Source organism: Bombina bombina, chromosome 5, assembly GCF_027579735.1.
Source record: "Bombina bombina isolate aBomBom1 chromosome 5, aBomBom1.pri, whole genome shotgun sequence".
NCBI lineage: Eukaryota > Metazoa > Chordata > Amphibia > Anura > Bombinatoridae > Bombina > Bombina bombina.
Genome location: NC_069503.1, coordinates 767,199,112 through 767,221,391, shown reverse-complemented (window position 1 = coordinate 767,221,391; position 22,280 = coordinate 767,199,112). Strand labels below are relative to the sequence as shown.

Here is a 22,280-nt window from a genome sequence, read left to right as displayed (position 1 = left end):
TTTTTCCTTGCAAGTAAGGACTGGGTTCTAGCTGTGTCCACGTCAATCTCTTGAGTAAGAGTAGTGGTGGCTTTTAGCAGTTAGAAGGCGGTGAGGTAGCCCTTACTTTACTTCTACCAAGTTTTCTACCTTTTTGTTGAAAGCCAGGGTTGTTGACTCTGATCTTTCTCTTACTACAGGTCGTGACAGGGAGCGCAGTACCTGCCACACCTATGTAGCTGCTTATTGCCCCGCAGCCGGATCCACAGGTAAGTTTCTCTTCCTTTCTAGGTTAGAAAAGACAGCACTCAAGAGGTTAAACCTCCAGTGGATCTCATTATAGGACAGAGTTTCACTACTGCCATGGGGTACAGTGTTGGGGTAAATTTTTATTGGGTCAAAAGGGACAAAAAATAGTTGGCACTTTAGGTATGAGGATGAGAGACTTTAAGGGTTAATCTCCTTAATTCTTGGCATTATATGTGGCTTATTTATGTTATATTGCAACATATTTGGGAGTTATTTCTTATCGTTGCTGGTTTTAAATTCTCACCAGCAGAGGGAGCTAACGGTTTTATTAGCTTATACAGCCGTGGGAACAAACGGCTTTTAAAAGCTTATACAGTTTGTTTTTTTGGCGCTAGTATGTGTAGCACAGTTTCTATTTCCAGCCACTCACTTGTCCTCCGCACTTCCGGTTTTATGGAGCAGACTTTTGTGAGCTCAGAAAGCTGGTCTGCAATTTGAAGAGAGGTGTCAGCTTTGTCCTTTGCCGATCGGACTATCTTCAGTGGCTCTGGATCGTCCATCTGACAGTTCACAGGGATTTTAACACTGGTCCAGTAGGAACTTCAGATAGTGTGTCTGAAGTTAATTTACATTAGTATTTTTCTCTTCATTTACTATTTTTTCAATAAAAAAGTAAAAGTTTTTTTTAATATTTCAATTTAGTTTCAGTTCTGTTTTTTGCTAGTGGGACCTGTCCTTGTATTATGGACGCTGAACAGGATCAGCCTATCTCTCTGGATAAATGTTTGTTATGCTTAGAGAATCAGATTGCTCTACCAATGCAGTTTTGTTCCTCATGTTTAGCAAAAATTTTAAATTTTTAAAGAAAAGATTCTCCCTTCTGAGCCAAGTGTCTCTTAGGCTTTTGCTGTGCGTGACATGCCGCAGCATTCTCCTCAAACGTCCCAAGCCTTAGTTGTGTCTCATACTGTGCCTGCTGTGTCCTCTTAAACTACTGGGGTGTTTATTACCTGGGGATTTCGCCGCTCCAATTACTTCAGCAGTGTTAGCGGCTTTATCTGCTTTCCTTCTTCGGGGAAACGTAAGAGGAAATTTAAACATTTGCCTGCTACTAAGTTTTCTGACCCCTCTAAGTCGGCATTAGCCAATATTTCTCAATTGTCTGATGAGAAAAATTCTTTAGTAGCTTCTGAAGGTGAAATCTCAGACTCTGACACTTTAGAAGAAAAATCTTGGAACCTGAAGAAGTGAATTTTAGATTTAAGCTTGAACACCTCGGGTTACTACTGAAGGAAGTCCTAGCTACGGTAGATGACTCTGAACCTTTGGTTTCTGTTAACCCTACTAAATCGTCTAAACTGGATAGAGTTTATGATTGTCCATCTTCTGAGGAAGTTTTTCCTGTTCCAAGGAAGATGTCTGAAATTATTGCTCAGGAATGGGATATACCAGGGGTTCCTTTTTCCGCTTCCTCTGTTTTTAAAAATATGTTTCCTGTTGCTGACTCTGAAGGGTAGAAGGATGTCAGGATATCTTTGAATGTTATTAATTTTTATATATATATATATATATATATATATATATATATATATATATATATATATATATATATATATATATATATATATATATATAATTTATTTAATATATATATGGTTGTATACACCAAATAATTCATTTTATTTGTAAAACTATATCACTGTAACAGACCAACCCCCTCTCCCATTCATCAAAGGAATGGTTTTCAAGTTATCTTAGAAAGATCACTTCAAAAGACCTTATGGTCACTACCTGGAAATGTGTAATAAGATTTCCTACTTCTTACAAGAGAGTCTAAAAGTCTGAGACAAGTGTTTTGGGAAAGTGACCATTCACGCTTTGATGCAAATTGGTACCTGCTGTGTCAGATAAACATGTACTGAACCAAACAGAAACACATGTTTGTATTGTAGTTTTAAAATTCATTTTTAAAATACTACTTGTGTTTAAAATTTCAAGTATAATTGATTCTCAGACTGTGTATATATATATATATATATATATATATATATATATATCCTGAGAAGAAATGCCTTTCAGATTTGCAATGGATTAAATGAATAACTGTAATTAGATGTATTAGATGTATAAATGTTTGATATTTTTAACAACATTATTATTATCTGGTGTTTCATGCATTCAAAATTTATTAGAAATATGAAACCACATATGTCTGCTGACCTCAAGGTATGTATGAGATATTAAGATGATGGCTGAGAGAGTAAGTGAATCCATGATGAAAGTATTACAATCCTTTCTCCAACATTGGTGTGTCCGGTCCACGGCGTCATCCTTACTTGTGGGAATATCTCTTCCCCAACAGGAAATGGCAAAGAGTCCCAGCAAAGCTGGCCATATAGTCCCTCCTAGGCTCCGCCCACCCCAGTCATTCTCTTTGCCGTTGCACAGGCAACATCTCCACGGAGATGGTTAAGAGTTTTTTGGTGTTTAAATGTAGTTTTTTATTCTTCTATCAAGTGTTTGTTATTTTAAAATAGTGCTGGTATGTACTATTTACTCTGAAACAGAAAAGGATGAAGATTTCTGTTTGTGAGAGGAAGATGATTTTAGCAGACAGTAACTAAAATCGATTGCTGTTTCCACATAGGACTGTTGAGATGAAGTAACTTCAGTTGGGGGAAACAGTTAGCAGACTTTTCTGCTTAAGGTATGACTAGCCATATTTCTAACAAGACCATGTAATGCTGGAAGGCTGTCATTTCCCCTCATGGGGACCGTTAAGCCATTTTCTTAGTCAAGCAAACAGAATAAAGGGCTTAATATGGGCTATAAAACTGGTAGACACTTTTATGGGCTAAATCGATTGCTTTATTTGGGCATTTTATACATGTTTATGCTGATAATTCACATTTATAAACTTGGGGAACGTTTTTTAACGGCAGGCACTATGTTAGACACCTTTTCCAGTCAGGGAGGGCCTTCCCAGTTGTAGGCTGAGCCTCATTTTCGCGCCATTACTGCGCAGTTGTTTTTGAGAGCAAGACATGCAGATGCATGTGTGAGGATCTGAAAGTAGCTGGAAAAGTTTCTAGAAGGCGTCACTTGGTATCGTATTCCCCTCTGGGCTTGGTTAGGTCACAGCAAAGGCTATAGCTGGGACTGTATAGGGGTTAAATTTGTAAACGGCTCCGGTTCCGTTATTTTAAGGGTTAAAGCTCTGAAAATTGGTGTGCAATACTCTTAATGCTTTAAGACACTGTGGTGAAATTTGGTAATTTTTGAACAATTCCTTCATACTTTTTCACATATTCAGTAATAAAGTGTTTTCTGTTTAAAATTTAAAGAGACAGTAACGGTTTTGTTTTAAAACATTTTTTTGTGCTTTATTGACAAGTTTTAAGCCTGTTTAACATGTCTGTGCCTTCGGATAAGCTATGTTCTATATGTATGAAAGCCAATGTGTCTCCCCATTTAAATTTGTGTGATAATTGTGCCATAGCGTCCAAACAAAGTAAGGACAGTACTGCCACAGATAATGAAATTGCCCAAGATGATTCCTCAGATGAGGGGAGTAAACATGATACTACATCATCTCCTACTGTGTCTACACCAGTTTTGCCCACGCAGGAGGCCCCTAGTACATCTAGCCCGCCAATGCTTATTACCATGCAACAATTGACGGCTGTAATGGATAACTCCATAGCAAATATTTTATCCAAAATGCCTACATATCAGAGAAAGCGCGATTGCTCTGTTTTAAACACTGAGGAGCAGGAGGGCGCTGATGATAATTGTTCTGTCATACCCTCACACCAATCTGAAGTGGCCATGAGGGAGGTTTTGTCAGATGGGGAAATTTCAGATTCAGGAAAAATTTCTCAACAAGCTGAACCTGATGTTGTGACATTTAAATTTAAATTAGAACATCTCCGCGCACTGCTTAAAGAGGTGTTATCTACTCTGGATGATTGTGACAACTTGGTCATTCCAGAGAAATTATGTAAGATGGACAAGTTCCTAGAGGTTCCGGTGCACCCCGACGCTTTTCCTATACCCAAGCGGGTGGCGGACATAGTGAATAAGGAGTGGGAAAAGCCCGGCATACCTTTTGTTCCCCCCCTATATTTAAGAAATTATTTCCTATGGTCGACCCCAGAAAGGACTTATGGCAGACAGTTCCTAAGGTCGAGGGGGCAGTTTCTACTCTAAACAAGCGCACTACTATTCCTATCGAGGATAGTTGTGCTTTCAAAGATCCTATGGATAAAAAATTGGAGGGTTTGCTTAAAAAGATTTTTGTACAGCAAGGTTACCTTCTACAACCCATTTCGTGCATTGTTCCTGTCACTACAGCAGCGTGGTTCTGGTTCGAGGAACTAGAAAAGTCGCTCAGTAGAGAGACTCCATATGAGGAGGTTATGGACAGAGTTCACGCTCTTAAGTTGGCTAACTCTTTTATTTTAGATGCCGCTTTGCAATTAGCTAGATTAGCGGCGAAAAATTCAGGGTTTGCAATCGTGGCGCGCAGAGCGCTTTGGCTAAAGTCTTGGTCAGCGGATGTGTCATCCAAGACAAAATTGCTTAACATCCCTTTCAAAGGTAAAACTCTATTTGGACCAGAATTGAAAGAGATTGTCTCAGACATCACTGGGGGAAAGGGCCACGCCCTTCCACAGGATAGGCCTTTCAAGGCCAAGAATAAGTCTAATTTTCGTTCCTTTCGCAATTTCAGGAACGGACCGGCCTCTAATTCTGCATCCTCTAAGCAAGAGGGTAATGCCTCACAACCCAAACCAGCCTGGAAACCAATGCAAGGATGGAACAAGGGTAAGCAGGCCAAGAAGCCTGCTGCTGCTAACAAAACAGCATGAAGGTGTAGCCCCCGATCCGGGACCGGATCTAGTAGGGGGCAGACTCTATTTCTTTGCTCAGGCTTGGGCAAGAGATGTTCAGGATCCCTGGGCACTAGAAATAGTTTCTCAGGGTTATCTTCTGGAATTCAGGGAACTACCCCCAAGGGGAAGGTTCCACATGTCTCACTTATCCTTAAACCAAATAAAGAGACAGGCGTTCTTACATTGTGTAGCAGACCTGTTAAAGATGGGAGTGATACACCCAGTTCCAATAAAGGAACAAGGAATGGGATTTTATTCAAATCTGTTCGTAGTTCCCAAAAAAGAGGGAACTTTCAGACCAATTTTGGATTTGAAGATCCTAAACAAATTTCTCAGGGTACCGTCGTTCAAGATGGAAACCATTCGAACAATTCTACCCACTATCCAGGAAGGTCAATTTATGACTACCTTGGATCTAAAGGATGCATACCTACATATTCCTATCCACAAAGAACATCATCATTTCCTAAGGTTCGCCTTTCTGGACAAACATTACCAGTTTGTGGCCCTCCCATTCGGGTTAGCCACTGCTCCAAGGATTTTCACAAAGGTACTAGGATCCCTTCTAGCGGTTCTAAGACCGAGGGGCATTGCAGTAGTACCTTACTTGGACGACATTCTAATACAAGCGTCGTCCCTGTCAAAAGCAAAGGCTCATACAGACATCGTTCTGGCCTTTCTCAGATCACACGGATGGAAGGTGAACATAGAAAAAAGTTCTCTGTCTCCGTCAACAAGAGTTCCCTTCTTGGGAACAATAATAGATTCCTTAGAAATGAGGATTTTTCTGACAGAGGTCAGAAAGTCAAAACTTCTAAGCATTTGTCAAATTCTTCATTCTGTTCCACGTCCTTCCATAGCGCAGTGCATGGAAGTAGTAGGGTTGATGGTTGCAGCAATGGACATAGTTCCTTTTGCACAAATTCATCTAAGACCATTACAACTGTGCATGCTCAAACAGTGTAATGGGGACTATACAGACTTGTCTCCAATGATTCAGGTAGATCAGAAGACCAGAGATTCACTCCGTTGGTGGCTGACCCTGGACCATCTATCCCAGGGAATGAGCTTCCGCAGACCAGAGTGGGTCATTGTCACGACCGACGCCAGTCTAGTGGGCTGGGGCGCGGTCTGGGAATCCCTGAAAGCTCAGGGACTATGGTCTCGGGAAGAGTCTCTTCTCCCGATAAACATTCTGGAACTAAGAGCGATCTTCAATGCTCTCAGGGCTTGGCCTCAGCTAGCAAAGGCCAGATTCATAAGATTCCAATCAGACAACATGACGACCGTTGCGTATATCAATCATCAGGGCGATGAAAGAAGTGACCAAAATAATTCAATGGGCGGAGGATCACTCCTGCCACCTATCTGCGATCCACATCCCATGTGTGGAAAACTGGGAGGCGGATTATCTGAGTCGTCAGACATTCCATCCGGGGGAGTGGGAACTCCACCCGGAGATCTTTGCCCAACTAACTCAATTATGGGGCATTCCGGACATGGATCTGATGGCGTCTCGTCAGAACTTCAAGGTTCCTTGCTACGGGTCCAGATCCAGGGATCCCAAGGCGACTCTAGTAGATGCACTAGTAGCACCTTGGACCTTCAACCTAGCTTATGTATTTCCACCGTTTCCTCTCATTCCCAGGCTGGTAGCCAGGATCAAACAGGAGAGGGCCTTGGTGATCTTGATAGCTCCTGCGTGGCCACGCAGGACTTGGTATGCAGACCTGGTGAATATGTCATCGGTTCCACCATGGAAGCTACCTTTGAGACAGGACCTTCTTGTTCAGGGTCCATTCGAACATCCAAATCTGGTCTCCCTCCAGCTGACGGCTTGGAGATTGAACGCTTGATTCTATCAAAGCGTGGGTTTTCAGATTCTGTGATAGATACTCTGGTTCAGGCCAGAAAACCGGTAACTAGAAAGATTTACCATAAAATATGGAAAAGATATATCTGTTGGTGTGAATCCATAGGATTCCCATGGAATAAGATAAAAATTCCTAAGATTCTCTCCTTTCTACAAGAAGGTTTGGAGAAAGGATTATCTGCAAGTTCTCTAAAGGGACAGATCTCTGCTTTATCTGTCTTACTACACAAAAGACTGGCAGTTGTGCCAGATGTTCAAGCATTTGTTCAGGCTCTGGTTAGGATCAAGCCTGTTTACAGACCTTTGACTCCTCCCTGGAGTCTAAATCTAGTTCTTTCAGTTCTTCAAGGGGTTCTGTTTGAACCTTTACATTCCATAGATATTAAGTTACTATCTTGACCAGGAGATAGTTGTACCTTCTTTATGTCCGAATCCAGTTTCAAAGAAGGAACGTTTGTTACACAATTTGGACGTAGTCCGTGCTCTAAAATTCTATTTAGAGGCTACAAAAGATTTCAGACAAACATCTTCTTTGTTTGTTGTCTATTCTGGTAAAAGGAGAGGTCAAAAAGCGACTTCTACCTCTCTTTCCTTTTGGCTTAAAAGCATCATCCGATTGGCTTATGAGACTGCCGGACGGCAGCCTCCTGAAAGAATCACAGCTCACTCCACTAGGGCTGTGGCTTCCACATGGGCCTTCAAGAACGAGGCTTCTGTTGACCAGATATGTAAGGCAGCGACTTGGTCTTCACTGCACACTTTTGCCAAATTTTACAAATTTGATACTTTTGCTTCTTCGGAGGCTATTTTTGGGAGAAAGGTTTTGCAAGCCGTGGTGCCTTCCGTTTAGGTAACCTGATTTGCTCCCTCCCTTCATCCGTGTCCTAAAGCTTTGGTATTGGTTCCCACAAGTAAGGATGACGCCGTGGACCGGACACACCAATGTTGGAGAAAACAGAATTTATGCTTACCTGATAAATTACTTTCTCCAACGGTGTGTCCGGTCCACGGCCCGCCCTGGTTTTTTTAATCAGGTCTGATGAATTATTTTCTTTAACTACAGTCACCACGGTACCATATGGTTTCTCCTATATTTTTCCTCCTGTCCGTCGGTCGAATGACTGGGGTGGGCGGAGCCTAGGAGGGACTATATGGCCAGCTTTGCTGGGACTCTTTGCCATTTCCTGTTGGGGAAGAGATATTCCCACAAGTAAGGATGACGCCGTGGACCGGACACACCGTTGGAGAAAGTAATTTATCAGGTAAGCATAAATTCTGTTTTTAAATCGTTTCATAGAAAATGCGATTTTTAAACACATTTTAATATATTATAAGTGTAATATTTTCACGTTTGGTCTTAAAATGATCAGAAGAAATGGTACTGTGTGATTCATGTGTATTTGAACATGTAACTTATTAGTACTAGGAATCATGGTGTGTTGAATAATCACTTTATAAGGATATATTAAATTGTTAGCAATATTGATGATGAGATCTGCATTCCTGGGTGTCTGCTGCCACCTATGGATCAGGAACGGTATCACAGCCAAAAGACATTTGGCTGCTCAGGGAGGCGTTTCCCAAAATAACCTATGAGATATTCAGATCCAAGGGCGAATCAGAGACATGCTCCGCAAGGGCAAATAACAGACAAGCTTGAGGGCATATCATATTGTTTCACTGATGATTAGAATAATAAAGGGTGGGGATTTTCACATGATATGACCTCAATGCAAGGAGAGAAAAAAGGTATTTTTAACTGCTGAAACTTGTGACTGAATAACTGCTGCCAAATCGGGACACAGTCACTTTAAGCAAAATTGGACTACCTTTTCTTATCCACATCGCAATACACTTATTCATATGAGGTGAAACAAGAAGTTCTGGAAGCTGAAACATTGATTTGTTTATTTGGGTGATGTATGACTGTTCTATATTTTTAATATTTTAGACAAAGGTATTTGCAGTTAGTAATTTTAAAAGGGCACTTTGTATTTTAGCTTGCATTCATAATCCTGTGTGGTTTAAAACTAATCTTTTGTTTGCCAAGTAATTTATAATTGTAGCCATATAAATATATTTTAGAATTTGCCTTATTGCTGCTAAAGAATTTATTTCATCTTAGATAAGTTAGCATATAATTTTGTTGTGTGCATTAATAATATATATAATTTCTGATGTATATAATTGGAGTTATATAGGATCAATTGTAGGCTAAGTAGCTTAAGTATATTTGTCTGGAAGTTAACAAACCATTAACAACCTTGGCATCTCATTGTGATATTTAAATGCAACTCTGATTTGGGAGATTATTGTGAATAAGGTAATTTTTATGATCTTTGTATAGCATATTATAACAGCATAAACGTGTATAGTTTGATTCAAACCTGGTTCCTATAAATATAATTCAATGTGTCTATAAATTTAACTAATATAAAGAATTTAAGAATTTACATTAATTTTAATTGTTTCGTGTATGCATTTTATTGGGGGGTTAATTTAAAGAATAATTATTAAATATATTGTATTATTACCCAGCCATAAACTGACAAGGAGCTATTACTACCCTTTCTAAGACAACTACCATTCCTATTGAGGATAGTTGCTCTTTTAAGTATCCAATGGATAAGAAGCTAGAGGCTTACCTGAAAAAGATGTACATCCATCAAGGATTACAGTGGCAACCTGAGGCGAGTATTGCCATGGTTGCGGGGGCTGCATCTTATTGGTGTGATGCCTTGTCTGATCTTATTTCTGAAGAAACTACAGTAGAGGAAATCCAGGATAGGATCAAAGCTATTAAATTGGCAAATACCTTTATCTGTGATGCCAACAAGCAAATGATTAGATAGGGAGCTAAGATGTCTAGCTTTACTGTGCTAGCCCGCAGAGCTCTGTGGTTAAAATCTTGGTTAGCTGATGTTTCCTCAAAGGCCAAGCTTTTATCTTTACCTTATGAGGGTAAAACTCTGTTTGGACCTGGTTTGGCGGAAATCATTTCAGAAATTACAGGTGGAACGGGATCTTTCCTACCTCAGGACAAGAAATATAGGCATAGGGGTCGACAATCTTCTAATTTTCGTTCCTTTCACAACTTTAAGGGACAAAAATCCTCCTCTTCTAAACCAGAACAATCGAAGTCCTCTTGGAAATCCAACCAGCCCTGGAACAAGGGAAAACAAAAGAAAAAGCCCTCTGCTTACTCAAAGTCAGCATGAAGGGTCCGTCCCTGATCCAATTTTGGTTCGGGTGCAGGGGCTAACTTTCTTTTTTTCAAACAAGCCTGGATTTGTGATGTCCCAGATCCATGGATTGTGGACATAGTATCCCAGGATTACAAGATAGGGTTCAAGTCTTGCCCTCCAAGGGGCAGATTTCTCCTGTCAATATTATCCTCAATCCAGGAAAAGGAGGCCTTCTTAAGTTGCGTAAAGGACCTATCCTCCCTGGGAGTTATTGTACCAGTCCCTCTAAAGGAACAAGGTCTAGGATTCTATTCAAATCTATTTGTGGTTCCCAAAAAGGAGAGGACTTTTCGTCCCATCCTAGATTTAAATAATTTTAACAAGTTCCTCAAGGTTCCGTCTTTCAAAATGGAAACTATTCGTTCCATTCTTCCGTTGGTCCAGGAAGGTCAGTTCATGACGACCATAGACCTGAAGGACGCGTACTTACATGTTCCCATTCACCTGGATCATCACCAATTTCCTAATATTTGCCTTTCTGGACAAGCATTTCCAGTTTATTGCCCTTCCATTTGGTCTTACCACGGCTCCCAGAATATTCACAAAGGTCCTGGGAGCACTATTGGCAGTGATCAGATCCCAGGGAATTGCAGTGGCGCCTTATCTAGATGACATCTTGGTTCAGACATCATCTTTTCAACTTGCAAAATCTCATACAGAGATGTTGTTGTCTTTTCTACATTCCCACGGGTGGAAGGTGAATTTGGAAAAGAGTTCTCTAATTCCATCTACCAAAGTGTGTTTCCTAGAGACTATAATAGATTCCCTCTCCATGCAAATGTTCCTGACGGAGGTCAGAAAATCCGAGATTCTTGCTTCATTCCTTTCTCTCCAGTCTACCTTTTGTCCATCTGTGGCTTAATGCATGGAGGTGATTAGTCTGATGGTGGCATCCATGGACATAATTCCTTTTGCTCGGTTCCATCTGCGACAACTGCAACTTTGTATGCTCTGTCAATGGAACGGAGACCATTCGGATATATCTCAGAGAATAAATCTGGACCCTCTAAGAAGAGACTCTTTTGTGGTGAATGTCACAGGAACATCTGTCTTGGGGCACTTGTTTTCTGAGACCTTCCTGGGAGATTGTGACTACGGACGCCAGTCTGTCAGGCTGGAGAGCTGTTTGGGGTCTTTTGAAGGCTCAGGGTCTGTGGTCTCGAGAAGAGTCCTCTTTTCCCATAAACATCTTGGAGTTGAAAGCTATCTTCAATGCCCTAGTGGCGTGGCCTCAACTATCTTTAGTCCGGTTTATCAGATTCCAGTCGGACGACATCATCTCAGTTGCTTACATCAACTGCCAGGGAAGGACTCAGAGTTCCTTAGCTATGAAGGATGGGACTTGCATTCTACAGTGGGCGAAAGCCCGCAATTGTCTTCTATCTGCCATCCACATTCCAGGAGTGGACAACAAGGAGGAAGATTTTCTGAGCAGACAGACCTTTTATCCCGGGGAGTGGGCTCTCCATTGGGAAGTGTTCTGTCAGCTAACCCTCAAGTGGGGTGTTCCAGAGTTGGATCTGATGGCTTCCCCCCAAAATCAAGGTTCCAAAGTACGGTTTAATCAAAGAGATCCTCAGGCCGTTGTGATGCCCTAGCGGTTCCTCCAAGGTTTTCTCTGGCATATCTGTTTCCTCCATTTGCTCTCCTTCCACAAGTTATTGCTCATATCAAACAGGAGAGAGCATTGCTGATCCTAATAGCTCCTGCATGGCCTCGCAGGATCTGGTTTGCGGATCTGGTAAGGATGTCATCTCTACCTTGAAGGTTACCTTTAGAGGAAGGAGCTTCTAATTCAGGGTCCTTTCCTCCATCCAAACCTAGATTATATGAAGCTAACTGCTTGGAGATTGAACGCCTAGTTCTGTCTAGACGTGGTTTTTCTGAAGCGCATCATTGAAACTATGATTCAGGCTTGAAAACCTGTTACTCGCAAGATTTACCATAAGATATGGCGTAAATATCTTTACTGGTGCGAATCTCTAAGGGGTTCTTCTGGAGCAGGGTGAGGATTCACCGGATTTTGTCTTTTCTTCAGGATGGCCTAGAGAAGGGTTTATTGGTCAGTTCTCTAAAGGGTCAGATTTCTGCATTATCTATCCTTTTACTAAAACGTCTGGCAGATTTACCAGATGTTCAAGCCTTTGTTTAGGCCCTGGTTAGAATCAGGTCTGTGTTTAAACCTGTTGCTCCCCTGTGGAGCCTTAATCTAGTTCTTAAAGTTTTGCAGCAGGCTCCGTTTGAACCTATGCATGTTGTTGCTATTAAATTGTTATCTTGGAAGGTTTTGTTTCTTCTTGCTATTTCTTCCACTCGCAGAGTGTCTGAGCTTCCAGCTCTGCAGTGTGATTCTCCATACCTTATTTTTCATGCTGATAAGGAGGTCCTTCGTACTAAATTGGGGTTTCTCCGTAAGGTGGTGTTGGATCGAAATATTAATCAGTAAATTGTTGTTCCTTCTTTTTGTCCTAATCCTTCTTCTCATAAGGAACGTTTTTTGCATAACTTGGATGTTGTGCGGGCTCCTAAAGTTTTACTTACAAGCTACTAAAGATTTTTGGCAATCTTCTGCCTTGTTAGTTGTTTTCTCTGGAAAGCGTAAGGGTCAGAAGGCCACTTCTACTACTCTGTCTCTCTAGTTGAGAAGTTTGATTCGTTTGGCCTATGAGACTGCTGGACAACAGCCTCCTGAGAGAATTACGGCTCATTCCACTAGGGCTGTCTCCTCGTCTTGGGCTTTCAAAAATGAAGCTTCTGTGGAACAGATTTGCAAGGTGGCAACATGGTCCTCTCTGCATACTTTTTCCAAATTCTACAAATTTGATTCTTTTGCCTCGGGTGAGGTTTCTTTTGGGAGAAAGGTTCTTCAAGCTGTGGTGCCTTCTGTTTAGGTCCTCCTGCCTTTTTCTCCCTCCCTGTTCATTCTGTGTCCTCTAGCTTGGGTATTGGTTCCCACTAGTAATTGGAATGATGTTGTGGACTCTCCATGTCTTTGGAAAGAAAACAAAAGTTATGCTTACCTGATAAATGTATTTATTTCCGGACATGGAGAGTCCACGACCCTGCCCTCTACTTTATTGTAAATCGGCAGTTTTTTTTTAATAAACCTCAGGCACCTTTTCAACCTTTTGTTTCTTCTTTTTCCTTCAGCTGAATGACTGGGGATTATGGGTAAGAGAAGTTACACTTAACAGCTTTGCTGGGGTGCTCTTTTCCTCCTCCTGCTGGCCAGGAGTTGAATATCCCATTAGTAATTGGAATGACGTTGTGAAATCTCTGTCTGGAAAGAAAGAAATTTATCAGGTAAGCATAAATTTTGTTTTTATAGGTAGATTAGCCGGTAAGAACAGTGACATATTGCAGTCACGTTCAGCACTAGAAGAAATATGCTGTAGGTATAATAAACCTTGTTGGTAATGCAATAAATGGGCTCTAGATCACTATAAAACTTCCTCAGAGAACCTACAAACATGACAGAGGAGTAGATAGGAGTTCAGCCAGGCAGTGAAAATCTTCTCCCGTTGTGGAGATGCCACCAGCCTCCTAGGTGAAATGTGGGCATGCTCACCCATCTCCTGGTCTACAGTGTGCTGCTCCTTGTTATCACCTTACAGATCTTTGGCACTGTATTTGCACTGATTTGGATGGGCCAATTTACTGGTAGCTGTCTTTTGCAGCTAAGGTGAACACAGTAGACAGATGCTGAGAGGTAAGTACCATTATAGCCAGCAGGCTATTAGCATGATCATGTACACATTTCACATATCCTGGGTACATAGTCAAATACATAATTTAATGCTACATAAACTTTTAGGCACTTTGGGTACTGTTAGAAAAATATCAAAAATCTATGTACTGTCTCTTTAAATTTACTGCTTTCAGCTTTTTTGCACATCCAAGCTCCGATCCTCATCTGCAGCAGGCTATCACATGATTAGGAGGATATTTAGCCCTGTTGAGAGCTAACTTTTGCTTCATGCGCTAAAAGGGATCTGCAAACCTCAGCTGTTAATTATTGGAACAAAAATAGAACTGGTCATCTTGCTGACACAATTTAATTTTCAATTGGAGCGATGAGCACCCTTTATTTCAAGAACTTACATATTATTGTATAAATTTAAAGGGACAGTCTAGGCCAAAATAAACTTTCATGATTCAGATAGAGCATGTAATTTTAAACAATTTTCCAATTTACTTTTATCACCAATTTTGCTCTTGGTATTCTTAGTTGAAAGCTTAATCTAGGAGGTTCATATGCTAATTTCTTAGACCTTGAAGCCCACCTCTTTCAGATTGCATTTTAACAGTTTTTCACCACTAGAGGGTGTTAGTTCACGTATTTCATATAGATAACACTGTGCTCATGCACAAGAAGTTATCTGGGAGCAGGCACTGATTGGCTAGACTGCAAGTCTGTCAAAAGAACTGAAAAAAGGGGCAGTTTGCAGAGGCTTAGATACAAGAAAATCACAGAGGTTAAAAGTATATTATTATAACTGTGTTAGTTATGCAAAACTGAGAAATGGGTAATAAAGGGATTATCTATCTTTTAAAACAATAAAAATTCTGGTGTAGACTGTCCCTTTAACCCTTGGTTTATTATTTTTCTTTTCTTTTTTGTTGAAATCTTTTTATTGTTTTTTTCAGTTGGTGATCAAAATATACATATAACAAAGTCAATAACAGTAAACCTATAATAAATAATACAGTCTTCAAGTGCTTCCTCTGAATAAAATATGAATTGACAAAGAACGGTTGATAGTATTAGCAATTATCTTTCGGGAACCTTATGTTGAGCCATTGCCTTTCTTAACGTGGGATTAATGTCTATATGCATCGTGAAATTAGTTACAGCGTGGATGGGGATATAATCCTACAAACAACCTCCTACCCATCTACATAAATATTTGAGTCTAGTTCTGCTTACGGGGGTCTCTCTACTCCAAGGACCAGTACTGTTGGGCCACCCACATCCCCAACCATCTGATTGGTATTTCTTCTAGCTCTGTTTACTTGTTCAATATACATAATGTATGGCTCCCATTGTTGAATAAATCTGTTCTTCGTATTCAAGAGAGCTGCAGAGACACTAGTCATATTATAGTGGTATTCTATTTTCTTTTTAATATATTCAAATGTGGGAGGATCTACTTTCCAATATCTAGCTATACAAATCCTCACTACGGTGCAGATCATAGCTATTAGTTTGTGGTGTCTTTTTTCAAATTCCCTTCCGGGAGAAAATGGAGTAAGGCCTGTTATAGGTAAGGTCTATTTCCATTTCTAGAATTAAACTTAAATATGCAGAGTTCATCTCCCATATCCTTTTCACCTTCTCACATTTCCACCACATGTGTAAGTATGACCCTATCTCTCCACATCCCCTATAACACATGTGAGGGGTGTCATCTAGGGACTTAGCTAATCTGGTGGGGTATATATACCATTTGTAAAGTACCTTAATGTAATTTTCATTCAGCATTGCATTAGGAGAAAATGACAGGCCTCTGTTAATGTTTGTAACCCAGGTTTCTACCGTCCACGTCTTATTTAAGTCTTGTTCCCATTTAGTCATAATGAAATTCTTTTCCATAACGTTCCCCCCACTGAAAGTCGGGTAGAGTAGCGATATCAGGCCACTTCTAGGATTTTTTGTGAGACATAGTGACTCAAATATGGTGTTAGTCGGAGGTTTATCTGATCCTATTATCTCTCTTTCTCTGGATTTAAGCTGTAGGTAGTGAAACCATTCATTTCGCTCAGGTGTACCCAATTCCATATATTGCATATAGGACAGTATATTGTTATTGATAAGTGTGTCTGCATTCCGGTAGAGGCCCTTATATTCCCATTTCTTTTGTATGTGAGTGCTGACTAAGGAGTCAAGTGGGGTGAGTGGGGTCAGTTGTGATTTTACATTAAGTAAATTACATGACTTGATCAATTTATCCCATATAAAGGTGGTGTCACTGTTAGAGATATATTGTTTAATGTGCCAGGGCCTATTTTGTTTTGTCGACCAAAGAATATTATCTAGCCTTCCTACCCCCATGATGTCCTTTTCTAATTGTACCCACTGCGGTGCTTGGTCTAATTTGTACCATTGCATGGTCTGTGCAAGTCTAGCTGCTTAGTAATATGAGATGAGATTTGGTAATCCAACCTCTCCACCTCCTCTATGTCTCGTCAGGACATGTTTGTTTATCCTTGCTCTTTTCCCCTGCCAAACATATCTTAAGATTTCTTTTTGCATCAGATGTAGATCTGTAAGTGGAATCGATATCGGGAGTGCTCTAAATAGATATAGGAGTTTAGGCAACACTGTCATTTTAATGGAAATCATTCTCCCATATAGTGAGATATTATATTTGGCCAATTTAACTAGTTGCTCTCTGATCTGTGAAAACATGGGGACATGATTTTCCTTATAAAGTAAGTTTACATTGTTAGTGGATTTCTAAATAAGTGAGGGATGTCTTAACCCATTTAAATTTTAAAGTTTATCTCTAGTAATTTTTTTGTTTGTTTTGGAAGGTTAATACTAAGGACTTCGCATTTGCTTTCATTGACTTTATAGCCAGACCGTAGTCCAAATTTATTTATCATAGAGTAAACTATTGGGTGGGAAAGTAATGGTTTTGTGACGGCGAGAATGACATCATCCGCAAATAAAGATATTTTGTATTCCCTATCTCTCATCCTTATTCCCGCAATATCTGGGTTATCTCTTATCTTCACTGCTAATAGCTCAATGCACAATGCAAAAAGTAAGGGGGGCAGGGGGCATTCTTGTCTGGTGCCATTTCAAATTTGAATTTGCTTTGATTAATATTCTGACAGTCTAATGAATACGTCCGGTCTTGAATGTCTTGAATATATCTTATGTAATGCAGTACTAAAGGGTCCCTTAATTCCCATCTTGTTAAGTACCACATGCATATAGTCCCAATTAACCCTGTTGAATGCCTTCTCTGCATCCAAAGCTACAAACAGAGAAGACATCCCCCTAACTGTCGCCAAATTGATCAGATCGATCACTTTCCTTATATTGTCTGGTGCTTCTCTTTGTGCAATGAAGCCTACTTGGTCTGTATCTATCAGGCCTCTAATAGGTGTCGCTAAACGGTTGGCAAGAATTTTAGTAAATAATTTAAGGTCCTGATTAATTAAAGAGATTGGGCGATAGTTTTGACAGTACTGTTTATTCTTGCCTGGCTTCGGGACGACAGTCACCCTCGCAGTCAACAGGTCAGGGGGAATATCTACACCTTGTAAGATGTTATTATACAGTATAACTAATTGGGGTGCTACAGTGAGCTGAAGATCTTTATAGAAGGAACATGGAAACCCATCTGGGCCTGATGCTTTATTTCTTTGTAACCCTTTAATGGCTAATGCGACTTCCTGTAAAGTGATAGGAGAATTCAGAGATTCCAGTTCTTCCCTTGAAATAGTCTTTAGCTCAGTGTTATCAAGGAATGTATCTAACTCAGCTCTCTTATTGTCACCTTGTTTAATAGTGGGCAAATTATAAAGACTACTATAAAAATTAGCAAATTCATTGGCTATTTGGAGGGGATCATTAGTGACTTGCCCATTAGATTTTTGGATTTGTGGGATAGTGGATTCTCTAGTGAGCTCCTTTAATTTGTTTGCCAACATTGTGTCCGGCTTGTTCCCATATATATAATATCTGGTGTCAACTGTTCTGATCAAGTGAATCGCATCCCTTTCTAGGAGTTGATTTAGCTCCTTATTTTTATCTTTAAGTAATTTTATTAGCTTGTTTTGGGGATTATTTATCGTCTGGTCTCTTAGTGTAGCAATCTCTACTCTCAATTTCTCCAATGTGTTAGTATAATCTTTCTTTATTCTACTAGACTCAGCGATCAGGAGCCCCCTAATGGAGGCCTTGAGCACACTCCAAACAAAGTTTGGATTTGTCGTGGTTCCTACATTTATGGCTAAGAAGTCTTTACTATGTTGCTGTATTTTCTGTAGAAGTATGTTGTTCTGGAGTAGGTTCGGATGCAGAGACCAGGATCTCACTCACTTTGGGTTCAATCCCTCAAAATCCACTAACACCATTTCATGATCCAACCATGAACAATTATGAATATGTGCTGATTTTACTAGTGGTAGTAGGATCTGACTTATTAATATTAAATCTATTCTTGAACAAGTGCCGTATATTGCGGAGTAATAGGTATAGTCTTTGGTTCCCTTATTGAGTGCCCTCCAACTATCTTTTAAGTTAAAATCTAAAAGAAAATCTTTCAGAAGTTGCTGAGCTGGGGTGTTTCTTTTTCTCTTGCAAGATGTATCGAGTCCACGGATTCATCCATACTTGTGAGATATTCTCCTTCCTAACAGGAAGTGGCAAAGAGAGCACCCACAGCAGAGCTGTCTATATAGCTCCTCCCTTAGCTCCACACCCCCAGTCATTCTCTTTGCCTACTCTAAGTACTAGGAAGGGTAAAGTGAGTGTGGTGACAAAAATGTTAGTTTTTATTTTCTCAAGAAAAAAGTTTGTTATTTTAAATGGTACCGGTGTGTACTATTCACTCTCTGGCAGAAAAGGGATGAAGATTTCTGCAAGGAGGATGATGATCTTAGCACTTTGTAACTAAGATCCACTGCTGTTCCCACAGAGGCTGAGGAGTACAGGAAAACTTCAGTTGGGGGAACGGTTTGCATGCTAGGCTGCATTGAGGTATGTTCAGTCAATTTTTTTCTAGATAGACTGTGATCATTCTAGAAAAGGCTGGCAGTATCCCCATGAGGGAAGGGTAAGCTGTATTCTGACACGTAGTAGGGAATCCCAGCTTGCATAAAGGGCTCAGTTGTTACTGGTGACACTTATAGGAAAAACGCTTTTTTATTGAAAACTTAACATTTTTTGAGGGATTTCAGGGGTCATTGTGGCTTATTTAAGGGTTATTAACCCACATGGCTAGTTTAGAAAAACTTTGCTGTGTTTCTTTTAGGCCCCACTAACATCGAGTGAGGTGGGAGGGGCCTATTTTTGCGCCTCAGTTGCGCAGTTTCTTTTACACAGAAGACATCCAACTGCTTCTCCAGAGGGTCCTGCTGTGTTGAGGGCCTAAACTAAGTTTTTTCCCCACAAATCTATCCTTTAGGGCATGTAGGCGCCACAGCAGAGCTGTGGCAAGGTGCTGAACGATTTTATACCGGTTTTTGACGTTTTGTCAATCCGGTTTTTACATTAAGGGGTTAATCGTTTATTTGTCTGGCTGTGCAAACTTACTAAGGCTTTATGATTCTACTGTAAACATTTCAAAGATTTTACTGCTTTTTTACACTGTTTTGCAGAGTTTGTGCATCTTTTTTTTCTCTTAAAGGCACAGTACCGTTTTTTTCTAAATATTATTTACTTTGAATAAAGTGTTTTCCAAGCTTGCTTGTTTCATTACTAGCCTGTTTAACATGTCTGACATCAAGGAAAATCCTTGTTCAATGTGTTTAGAAGCCATTGTGGAACCCCCTCTTAGAATGTGTCCCACTTGCACTGATATGTCTATAAATTATAAAGAGTATATTATAGCACTTAAAAATATAGCAATAGATGATTCTCAGACAGAAAATGAGGGTATGCCATCTAGCTCTCCCCAAGTGTCACAACCAGTAACGCCCGCACAAGTGACGCCAAGTACCTCTAGTGCGTCGACTTCATTTACTTTACAAGACATGGCCACAGTTATGAATACAACCCTCACAGAGGTTTTATCTAAACTGCCTGGGTTACAAGGAAAGCGTGACAGCTCTGGGTTAAGAACAAATGCTGAGCCTTCTGATGCTTTAGTAGCCATATCCGATATACCCTCACAATGTTCTGAAGTAGGGGTAAGGGATTTGCTATCTGAGGGAGAGATTTCTGATTCAGGAAAGATGCTCCCTCAGACAGATTCTGATATGACGGCCTTTAAATTTAAGCTTGAACACCTCCGCTTGTTGCTCAGGGAGGTATTAGCGACTCTGGATGACTGTGACCCTATAGTGGTCCCAGAGAAATTGTGTAAAATGGACAAATACTTAGAGGTTCCTGTTTGCACTGATGTTTTTTCCAGTCCCTAAGAGGATTGTGAATATTGTTACTAAGGAGTGGGATAGACCAGGTATACCGTTCGCTCCCCCTCCTGTTTTTAAGAAAATGTTTCCCATATCTGACACCATGCGGGACTCGTGGCAGACGGTTCCTAAGGTGGAGGGAGCTATTTCTACTCTCTCTAAGTGTACAACTATACCTATCAAAGACAGTTGTGCTTTCAAAGATCCTATGGATAAAAAATTAGAGGGTCTTCTAAAGAAAATTTTTGTTCATCAAGGTTTTCTTCTCCAACCTATTGCGTGCATTGTTCCTGTAACTACTGCAGCTGCTTTCTGGTTTGAGGCTCTATAAGAGGCTCTTCAGATGGAAACTCCATTAGACTTCTGGACTTCAAAGACTCCCCCCCAAGGGGGAGATTTCACATATCTCAATTGTCTGCAAACCAGACAAAGAGAGAGGCGTTCATACGCTGTGTAGAAGACCTACATACCATGGGAGTGATCCGCCAAGTTCCAAAAGCGGAACAAGGGCTAGGGTTTTACTCAAACCTGTTTGTGGTTCCCAAAAAAGAGGGAACTTTCAGACCAATCTTGGATCTCAAAATTCTAAACAAGTTCCTCAGAGTACCATCCTTCAAGATGGAGACTATTCGGACTATTCTACCTCTGATTCAGGAGGGTCAATATATGACTACCGTGGACTTAAAGGATGCGTATCTACACATCCCTATTCACAGAGATCATCATCAATTCCTCAGATTTGCATTTCTGGACAGGCATTACCAGTTTGTGGCCCTTCCCTTCGGGTTGGCCACGTCTCCCAGAATTTTTACAAAGGTGCTAGGGTCCCTTTTGGCGGTTCTAAGACAGCAGGGCATAGCTGTGGCGCCTTATCTAGACGACATCTTAATTCAGGCGTCGACATTCCAGTTAACCAAGTCTCACACGGACATCGTGTTGGCTTTTCTAAGATCTCACGGGTGGAAGGTGAACATAAAAAAGAGTTCTCTCTTCCCTCTCACAAGAGTTTCCTTCCTAGGGACTCTGATAGACTCGGTAGAAATGAAAATATTTCTGACGGAGGTCAGAAAATCAAAACTCCTATCCACTTGCCGAGCTCTTCATTCCATTCCTCGGCCATCAGTGGCTCAGTGTATGGAGGTAATCGGACTCATGGTAGCTGCAATGGACATAGTTCCTTTTGCCCGCCTACACCTCAGACCACTGCAACTATGCATGCTCAAACAGTGGAATGGGGATTATGCAGATTTATCTCCTCAAATACATCTGGATCAGGAGACCAGAGATTCTCTTCTCTGGTGGTTGTCTCAGGACCACCTGTCTCAGGGAATGTGTTTCCGCAGGCCAGATTGGCTCATAGTAACGACAGATGCCAGCCTGCTGGGCTGGGGTACAGTCTGGAACTCCCTGAAAGCACAGGGCTTATGGTCTCGGGAGGACACTCTCCTCCCGATAAACATTCTAGAACTGAGAGCGATATTCAATGCGCTTCAGGTGTGGCCTCAGCTAGCTGCGGCCAAATTCATCAGATTTCAGTTGGACAACATCACAACTGTAGCTTAGATCAATCATCAAGGAGGAACACGGAGTTCTCTAGCGATGATGGAGGTAACCTAAATAATCCGATGGGCGGAGATTCACTCTTGCCATCTTTCAGCAATCCATATCCCAGGGGTAGAGAACTGGGAGGCGGATTTTCTAAGTCGTCAGACTTTTCATCCGGGGGAGTGGGAGCTCCATCCGGAAGTATTTGCCCAGCTGACTCAGCTATGGGGCACGCCAGAATTGGATCTGATGGCGTCCCGTCAGAACCCCAAGCTTCCTTGTTATGGGTCCAGGTCCCGGGATCCCCAGGCAGTACTGATAGATGCTCTAGCAGTGCCCTGGTCCTTCAATCTGGCCTATGTATTTCCACCGTTTCCTCTCCTTCCACGTCTGGTTGCCAGAATC

General features: G+C 40.9%; 1 protein-coding gene across 2 annotated transcripts in view; it reads left to right on the top strand.

Annotated features, from left to right (window-relative positions):
• The window catches only part of ZNF236 (zinc finger protein 236), a 680,094-nt gene that overhangs the window by 192,722 nt on the left and 465,092 nt on the right, over nt 1-22,280 (top strand). The window lies entirely within an intron of this gene.